This window comes from Alnus glutinosa, chromosome 4 (genome assembly GCF_958979055.1).
Source record: "Alnus glutinosa chromosome 4, dhAlnGlut1.1, whole genome shotgun sequence".
Lineage (NCBI taxonomy): Eukaryota > Viridiplantae > Streptophyta > Magnoliopsida > Fagales > Betulaceae > Alnus > Alnus glutinosa.
In genome coordinates, this window is record NC_084889.1 from 5,569,845 (window position 1) to 5,578,049 (window position 8,205).

Below are 8,205 nucleotides of genomic sequence, written 5' to 3' on the forward strand. Positions count from 1 at the left end.
TTAAAAATATAACTGAAACATGTAGATCGTCAGATATTGTTATTGTTGCAGTCTTGGACTCGGTGATCTTCTTCCTGATTTTGTGCTACTGCTTATACATCTTGTGTGAAAGATGGAGTCGATTCAATGAAAAATGCAAGAGCTTCTTTTAATTTTTTTTTGTGTCCATCTGAAAAGATATAAATATAATAAAAAATTTAAAAAATTACATTCATATCATTCAAAAGGATATAGATATAATTTTATTATTACATTTATATTTTTTTTCAGATAAACACTAAAACAAAACTAAAAAAAAACATCTAGCATTCCTCTAATTCAATAAAGTGTAGGGGGAGAAACGTACGCAGCTTGACTAATTATTTTGTTTCACCGAGTCAAAACAAGCTTCTAGTATGAAAATTCAGCCGCCATCTCTGAATCGATCCAATAAATGTTATGCGACGAAGCAATGACCCCGCTGCTTAATTAATACGAAGAAAAAGAGAAATGTTATACAAAATCTTAAGTTTATATTTTTGAAAGCTTAATTTAATTTTTTTACGTGGCGGTTTGAAATCGGCCACAAGCAGAGAAAAAAAGAGCTAGCTAGCTACCTTCTTAAGGTCAAAAAGAGAAATGGCTTTCGTAATAAGTGGCTATAATAAAGTGATGGGGCAATCGTTCATTGGTTTGACGTGAAATGGGTGAGTAAAATTGTCTAAACATGAAGATGTCACGTCATTAAGTCGGATAAACTTGACCGGCATCAATAATCTTTTTTCCAGTTAATATATTGCCATTAGCAGATCGAGTCCTTATCCTCAGTTATAAATATGCATGTATTCTGAGCCCATAGCTCCATATTGTAATCTTCTCTCCAGATTTTGTTTTCTTAAGCAACAACTATCTTCTTCCTAGCTTGGAGTTAATTTGTAAGGCAAAAATGGCTGCTTCTAAGGCCACCAAGTTCATGGTCGTGGCTGTTCTTGTTGCGATGTTGCTGCTCATGGCCACTGAGCTGGCCACTGCACTAGTGCTTGATGGAGCAGCGTCAGAACTCAAGCTTGGTTTGTATCAAAGCGACATCAGACGCTAAATCTTTCTATGCATTTTTCGAAGATGAAATCTCTATAAAATCTAAGTTTTTCCATTTTGGTCAAGCTGCCAAGTGTTTGACAACATAACATTTATATATATTATTTGTATTTACTGCAGGACGAAGGGCTCTTCAGGCTGAGTACAACACCGATGGCCGGGGAGGATACAATAGCTACAACACCACCGGCCGGGGAGGATATAATTAGATGACTGGCTATTGTACGTTTAGTACTACATAAAATAAGTTGATGCTTTGTTGTGCTATATTATGCGTGATGCCTGAGCCATACTACGTACGTACACTTAATTAGGCTCAGAATAAATTGTTGCCCGGAATACCATATATATATATATGGTATTTTGAGATGGCGATATTTATAGTAAAAAAATGTGTGTTATGTTTTGTGGAGGTTTCGTTGTAATAAAGCAGTCTTCTGCGATCGACTATATATAGTTTTGAAGTGAATCTCCATCAGTAATCTCGTTATTTTCCTTTGATCAAAACTCTAATTAAACATGCATGCACGTAATTGGGATAGGGCTTGTTGGTTGACTTTAGTTAGAACCATACCAGATTTGGAAATAGATACCAAATTAATATAAATATATATAGACCACCTATAGCTCGGTTAACTAGACAACCGTCCTTCCGGTGATCGGCTGTTTTGGGGGGTGGTCAACCATCTTCAACGACTAGGCCACCCCAAAAACAGCTTAGAGATGGTCTGGCTTTCATAGTCACCAATTTTGGGGTGGTCAACCATTTCATTAGTTGTTTTGCTGGAGGGGTCAATAGCACAAAAAACAAAGTTTCAATTAAAAATCACACGAATTTTATTTGGTGAAAACCCAACAGCGATTAACAAGGATCATCATTAGGAAAAATAGTAGATGACATCCTTTATTCTGCAACAGATCAAGTAGATGTCTTCGACTTTGTCCTTGGATTGTGCTAGACTTACGTCTTAACACATTCTCCGTAGGAATAAGTAGGCAAGTAGCCTATACACAATAATCATCGTCATCAAAGCTCCGACTTCCATTTCACCTTGGTCAAGTCTTAATCCTCTGATGAAAGGACATTCGCAAGAACACGATCCAGAAACTGAGCCTAAGCAACCAAATTGAATTTTCAGGAGTAGCCTATATGTGTGATAGTTGAATGAGACGTAGCGCAGCCATGACATAAATGATGGGACTTTCTGCACCCATTTACCACAAGTTTCATGTCAGGATCAAGAATTATTGTTGAAAATGGTGATAGAAATAGTTGAGAGGAAGAATATGGCCAAGACATCATCTTAATTACCTGGATAAAGAATCCCCCAGATAACATAAAAGTCATAACAACAATGGAAGCTAGTGTTGTGGCTTTCTTCACATCCATAAACGCTGCACCTATGGCCAGTCCCAGACCCTGCAAGTTTGAAGTTCAGATAAGCAAAAAAATTTGCATGTTTTCTTTCCTAGTTTAATGACTAAAATACCTTACCTGAGCAGCCACAATGCTGAGGAAAAGTGTAAGCATGGTTAGAGAAAATGCGGCAAAGCTATGCTTCAATCCCACCATGAAATAAACTATCACCAGGAACACTATAGGCAGTAGGAGATCCAAAGGAAGATCAGTAGTGGTTCTGCCCAAAAAGTATGCACTGAGTTTGTACATGCCAACTGATCTCTCTTTAGCTAGCATGACTCTTTCTTGTGGGAATGTGAAAATGGCAGTGAATAAAGGGAAGAAGCCCCAGAATACTGACATGAAAAACAAAAGCCCTGCCTGTGCGTCCATTGATTAAAAAGAGTAAAAATTAACAATTGGAACATTGTCAAAAATATGGACAGAAGATAGAGTACAATCGAATAATAAATATAGTTGCCTGATCTTGAAGTCTCTCAGGAGTTGAAGAATCTGAGTGCCACCAAAGCAGCCCAATTATTACAGCAGTGGAAATTACTTGGGTTACTCGTATACAGCTTAAGTATTCATGGCGTCTCTCCTTAAAGCCCCTCCTGAAAAGAATTGAGAACTGTTCCCACCAAGGTGCCCCCCATTCCCCTGAATTTGGCCTGGCCTCCATTCCGGGCTCACCCTCTGTAAGAAAAGGTTTTTGGAGCTTTGTTTTCTCCATTTTTGCGAGCCTCACTTCATAGGCCTCCACAAGAAACTGAAGGAAGTTAATATTCAATATCAGATTGTTGCACAAAACGGTTTCATTTCATCCAATACGAGTGATAGTGTATTATTGGTTATTGACCTCATGGACATCAACAGGGGAAAGCCTTCCATGTTTTGATTGAAGTCTTTTGCTTCCAGTTAAGAACTTATCCTCTAGCTCTGATGGGATAGATTTGTCATGTAAGTTCCCATTTGCAAGATCAATCAGAAACTCTGCCGGGTTCATAGCTATATGTGGAGCACAACCAATGGAGGAGAAATACATCATTGCTTCAGAGGCTCTTCCAAAGTACAAGGAGCTTCCTCTACCCAAAAGAATCAGTTTGTCAAACTTGCTAAAGAGCCTACTTGACGGCTGATGTATTGTAGTCACCACTGTCTTGCCAGCCTATGAAACGAAACCAAATGAGTATACATAGTAACATATATCTTCAACAAACACAGACGTTTTCGTTCAAACTTTCAGTACCTTTGCAATGTTCTGCAGAATCTGACCTATCCGGAGTGCCGTAGTTGAATCAAGACCTGATGTTGGTTCATCTAAGAAGAGTAGTGATGGGTTGAGGAGGATTTCATTGCCAATACAGACCCTTTTTCTCTCACCCCCAGAAATCCCTCTTACAAATGTACCACCAATTAATGTATCTTGGCACCTGAAACATATATTATATTAACGAATTTCATCCCATCAGACTCACACAAACATATTTAGAGTGATTGAGCAAGCTTGTAAAATACGATTAACAGCGTGAAATATTAAAAGGGCTGGTTATCAAAATGGATTTTGAACATAGATGGACCATGATCACACCTATCAAGGCCTAGCTCGCTGATGACATTCATAGCCCTTTTCTTTTTCTGTTCTCTAGTTAAGGTACCAGGAAGACGGAGCAGAGCAGCATATGTTAGAGTTTCTTTGACTGTAAGGTGGGGTAACACAACATCATCTTGCATCACGAATCCGATCCTGTTTCATCCAGATTAATATAAATTGTTAGAAAAATAATAGAAAGCAGAAAATCAAAATTGCTCCTTCTATAACGTATATAGGTTACAAAGTCGCTTTCCTTAAAAAATTATTTGTCCCCACTAAAAATTAATATTAATTATACAAATGGTTACAACAAATATTTTTCTAGGATTTAATCTCAACCGTTAAAACAAGTTTGATCTTGTTGTTAACTTTACTAACGGTTCAGTAAACCCAATTGTTAGATCTACCTTATATGCATCTTATAGTCTAGATCAAACTACTACCGCCTTCCATGCCACTGCCATGTACATGCGTCAGTGGTGCTTAGCAATGTATTAAAGTATGCATACCAAATGCATACACTCAAGCATTACTTTAAAGCAACTAAACACTTTAAATGTACTTGTTGAGCTTTTTAAATATATACTAATTTGACTTTCTCTTTTTTTGTTTTTTTATATGGGATTCTTTTCTTTCAAAACTCTTTAATACCTTCTATTTAAAAACATTTTCAAACCTCAAAATAAATAAATATATATACATTCTAATTTTTAAATTGCTTTACCATCAAATAGCCATTTTGTAACGTACAGTTTATTTATACTGATACATTAAATAAGCACCATATGCCCACTCAAGCAACGTCTACATGAAAAATAATCAGGTCGATCATCATATCACACAATCATCCTCGTTAGGAAAGCAAATCAATCAGTACTCTTAAAATCTTCTCTACATGAAAATTATACACCCTCATCAAACCCCAAATGGCCATTAATGCGATCAATAAGGAAAATTTGTCATGCCCTAGCCTAAAAGTAAACTTACATACGCTCCATTGACCTTACATACGCTCCATTGACGCGAGTGTTACCATGTTGGCCAAAGAATCTCTCTCCCTCCCTCCCCCCCTCCATAAAAAAAGGGGTACACCTTCAAAGTACGAAGCACATACTCTTTAAATTTCTTTAGTTGTCTCTCTCCTAAATAGTATTCTATTGACTTAAGCATTAGTGGTTCTTTGCCAGCCCTCCTCTGACCAGCATTACCCTTTTTTCTTTTTTCTTTTTGCAAGTGACCTGTAGCCAGTCCGAACGTATGAAAATTATCTTCAAAAATTTATACACCTAAGTAATTATGCATGGGCAAATACGTACTTACCTTCTTTTTAACGGCTTGGTGTATGGTTGGTCGTTGTAAGTGATGGTACCACTTCTAAGTTTGACTCTTCCACTAAGGAGATTAAGTAGAGTTGTTTTACCCCCTCCAGATGGTCCCATTAGAGCAAGAAACTCTCCTGGATTTACTGAGCCACTGATTCCATGTAGTATGTAGTTCTCTGCATCTGACCTTTCCACACCTTTCACTGGTACCTTGTACTTGAGATCTTGGAACTGCTTATTTGACAGTGAAAATTAGAACGAACGTACACTTCTTTAATTGTATTCTTAATTTATTTGGACTAAGACATGTTTTTTTCAACAAATCAATGTTACATATGATATCTTGGATAAAGATATCACCTTGAGATATATTGGTAGGATAGGTTCAAAATTTTTGTTCTTCCACCTGCATGAATCTGCTTCATCATCATGATCACTTTCATTCTCTTCTGTGTATAAGAGTAAAGATTAATTAGTGTAATGTTAGTCACACCAGTTAACAGCTTTATACAAGCCAGTTAATGCATGTCTTATATATTTTCTTTTTTCTTTCTTTTTTTCCCCTTTTTTGAACCCAGTAAAGAAAATGTAGAGATAATTAAAATCACGTGTCAAAAAATGTACGTAGTAATTAAGGGACTAGTTTCTTACTGTAAGTTGGACTTTGTAGTCTCAAGACATCTGATGGGATGTCTTCTGAAGGCAAGATGGCTCCTGCAAGGGAGAAAGAATAGCCTAAACCATTGCTAGAAGCCCTGCTGCCGGCCGTCCGATCATAGATTATTCCTGCATCATTGTTTATCAGCTCATCTATATTAACTAAGAACTGAGCACTTAATGACTTAGTTTTGCGAATTGCTCTCCCAGTCGGTGATTCTAATTTTTTATCCAAGCTTTTTATTTTACGTAGACCACTTCCACCCTCATCGCTGTTATCTTGAGCTACGCTTGAGACTTTGCTGCCAAATTTTCTTTGGGGTACGATAATGGCATCCTTCCCAAAACGCTCCAATCTGAATTCTTTCTTCACGTCCATCTGTGCTAACTGATCACACATAAAAAGAATTCTATCATTTCGAAGACAAAAAAAAACTAACAGAGAAGGAAAAGGAAATAGTAATAACATGAGAGATCGAGCAAGAAAGATGAGAATAGGATTAATAATTACTTGAGAGAGAGAGGCAGAGAGCTGAATTTGGAAGCGGCCGGAGATGAAAATGAATCACACAAGGAAAGGCGAGGGTGATCTCAAGGCCTATGTATGTGCGCTATTGAAGCTTATATAGGCCCACTGCGACAGTGTCATATTGCAATGTACATGTGCATACTTCCACAGCCTTCTTTTTAAAAAATAAAAAATAAAAAATTCTTCTTCCACAGCCTTCTTTCAAAATAAATGCCCAAGTAATAAAATAAAAAGAAATTAATAACTGGTTGGACCACTCATTTACCTTTAGGGGTGTTCAGTTAGAATGGCCTGACCATGCCCCCTCGCCCTTGAGAGTGGTAGTTAACCACCCCAAGTGTGCTGTGCAACTACCCTCCGAGGATCGACTCAGCACAGTGATTAGACCATTCTTGACCTAGGGCTCGGGAAGTAGTGTGACTATTGAAACAAAGAATTATAACAACTTAAGGGACAAAAATTACAAACACGTACTTAAAATACAAGATTTACAAAAAATTAAGAGATAAGAGTTACAAAATGATAATTAAATTTATTTTTATTAATATAGAAGCCTTGAAAACTCGATAGGGTGGTGCAAACTCCCCTCCAATGGCTTGAGAGGTGGTGCAATTGCCCCAAAGGATTTGAAGAGAGTTGCCGACAACCCCTCACCTCCAAGGAAGAGGTCGGCTACCTCCTAGGAGTGGCTGAAGTGGTTCAATCAACCCAACCACTCTTGCTGTGACTGACCACCCTTAAAAGGGAAAACAATGGTCAGCCACCTTAAAGCGCATTAAGGAGGGCTTCGGCCACTCTTTTAGTTACCTGGCATTTTTTATTTTGTAAGTTTATGTGGCGTAATTAATTCAAATCATTAGCATCACAAATCCTTTGTAATCCCTCCAATTCCAAGAAACTCGAGAAACCTCAATCCTCGTCTTTAAAACGAAAGATTCAAAAAATAAGCCCTAAGATGTAGCCAACGACAAAATTTACAGACAGCAGAGGACCAATGTCCTGTGGTGGGCACGCATGCATCAGCATTGTGCATTGACACATATAGATGAGAGCCAAAAAAAAATGGCGGTGCCCCAAATAGTAAGGCAGAAGACAGTACGTACGTACGCGGAGAAGCATGGCACATGGTAACATGGTATACATATATATTGCAGGTGGGTAGTGTGTACGGCGAAGGAGGCGACCAGTTATGCAATGGCTTCACTTTGGCCCGTTTGAACTCTCCTTTTCCTCCCTTTAGGGTGTTTTCTTTTAATGATTGTAAAATAAAATTGATGTGATACAAAGTTGAAATAATTTATATGGAAAAATAAAAAAAAATTATATTGTAGTGAATTTTTTATTTAAAAAATAATAAAAAAATATTAATGTGATATAAAAAGTAAAAAAAAAATTAAGAAATATTTTGAAGTAAATTTTTTTTTTTTTAAAGGAGTGAAAGTAAGGGAAGGGAAAAGTGGTTATCACGTTGCTATCAACAATATGTACTATATACTCTTGGCAGTAAAGATGGATGATGTGGTTAATTAGCATGCGCGCAGCGTGGTGAAGTACACATTGACATGTATATATAGATGAGATCGATCGATCCAAATATTGGGCGGTGCCCTGAATACAAGGGCAGAAG

General features: G+C 37.4%; 1 long non-coding RNA gene and 1 pseudogene across 1 annotated transcript; one reads left to right on the top strand and one right to left on the bottom strand.

Annotated features, from left to right (window-relative positions):
* Positions 1 to 846: 846 nt before the first annotated feature.
* Positions 847 to 1,555, top strand: LOC133866552 (uncharacterized). The gene is made up of 2 exons (XR_009899890.1): positions 847 to 1,049; positions 1,198 to 1,555. It is a non-coding gene; the product is annotated as an uncharacterized LOC133866552 (long non-coding RNA).
* Positions 1,556 to 2,045: 490 nt separating this feature from the next.
* Positions 2,046 to 6,575, bottom strand: LOC133866062 (ABC transporter G family member 22-like; annotated as a pseudogene).
* Between the last annotated feature and the right edge of the window lie 1,630 nt (positions 6,576 to 8,205).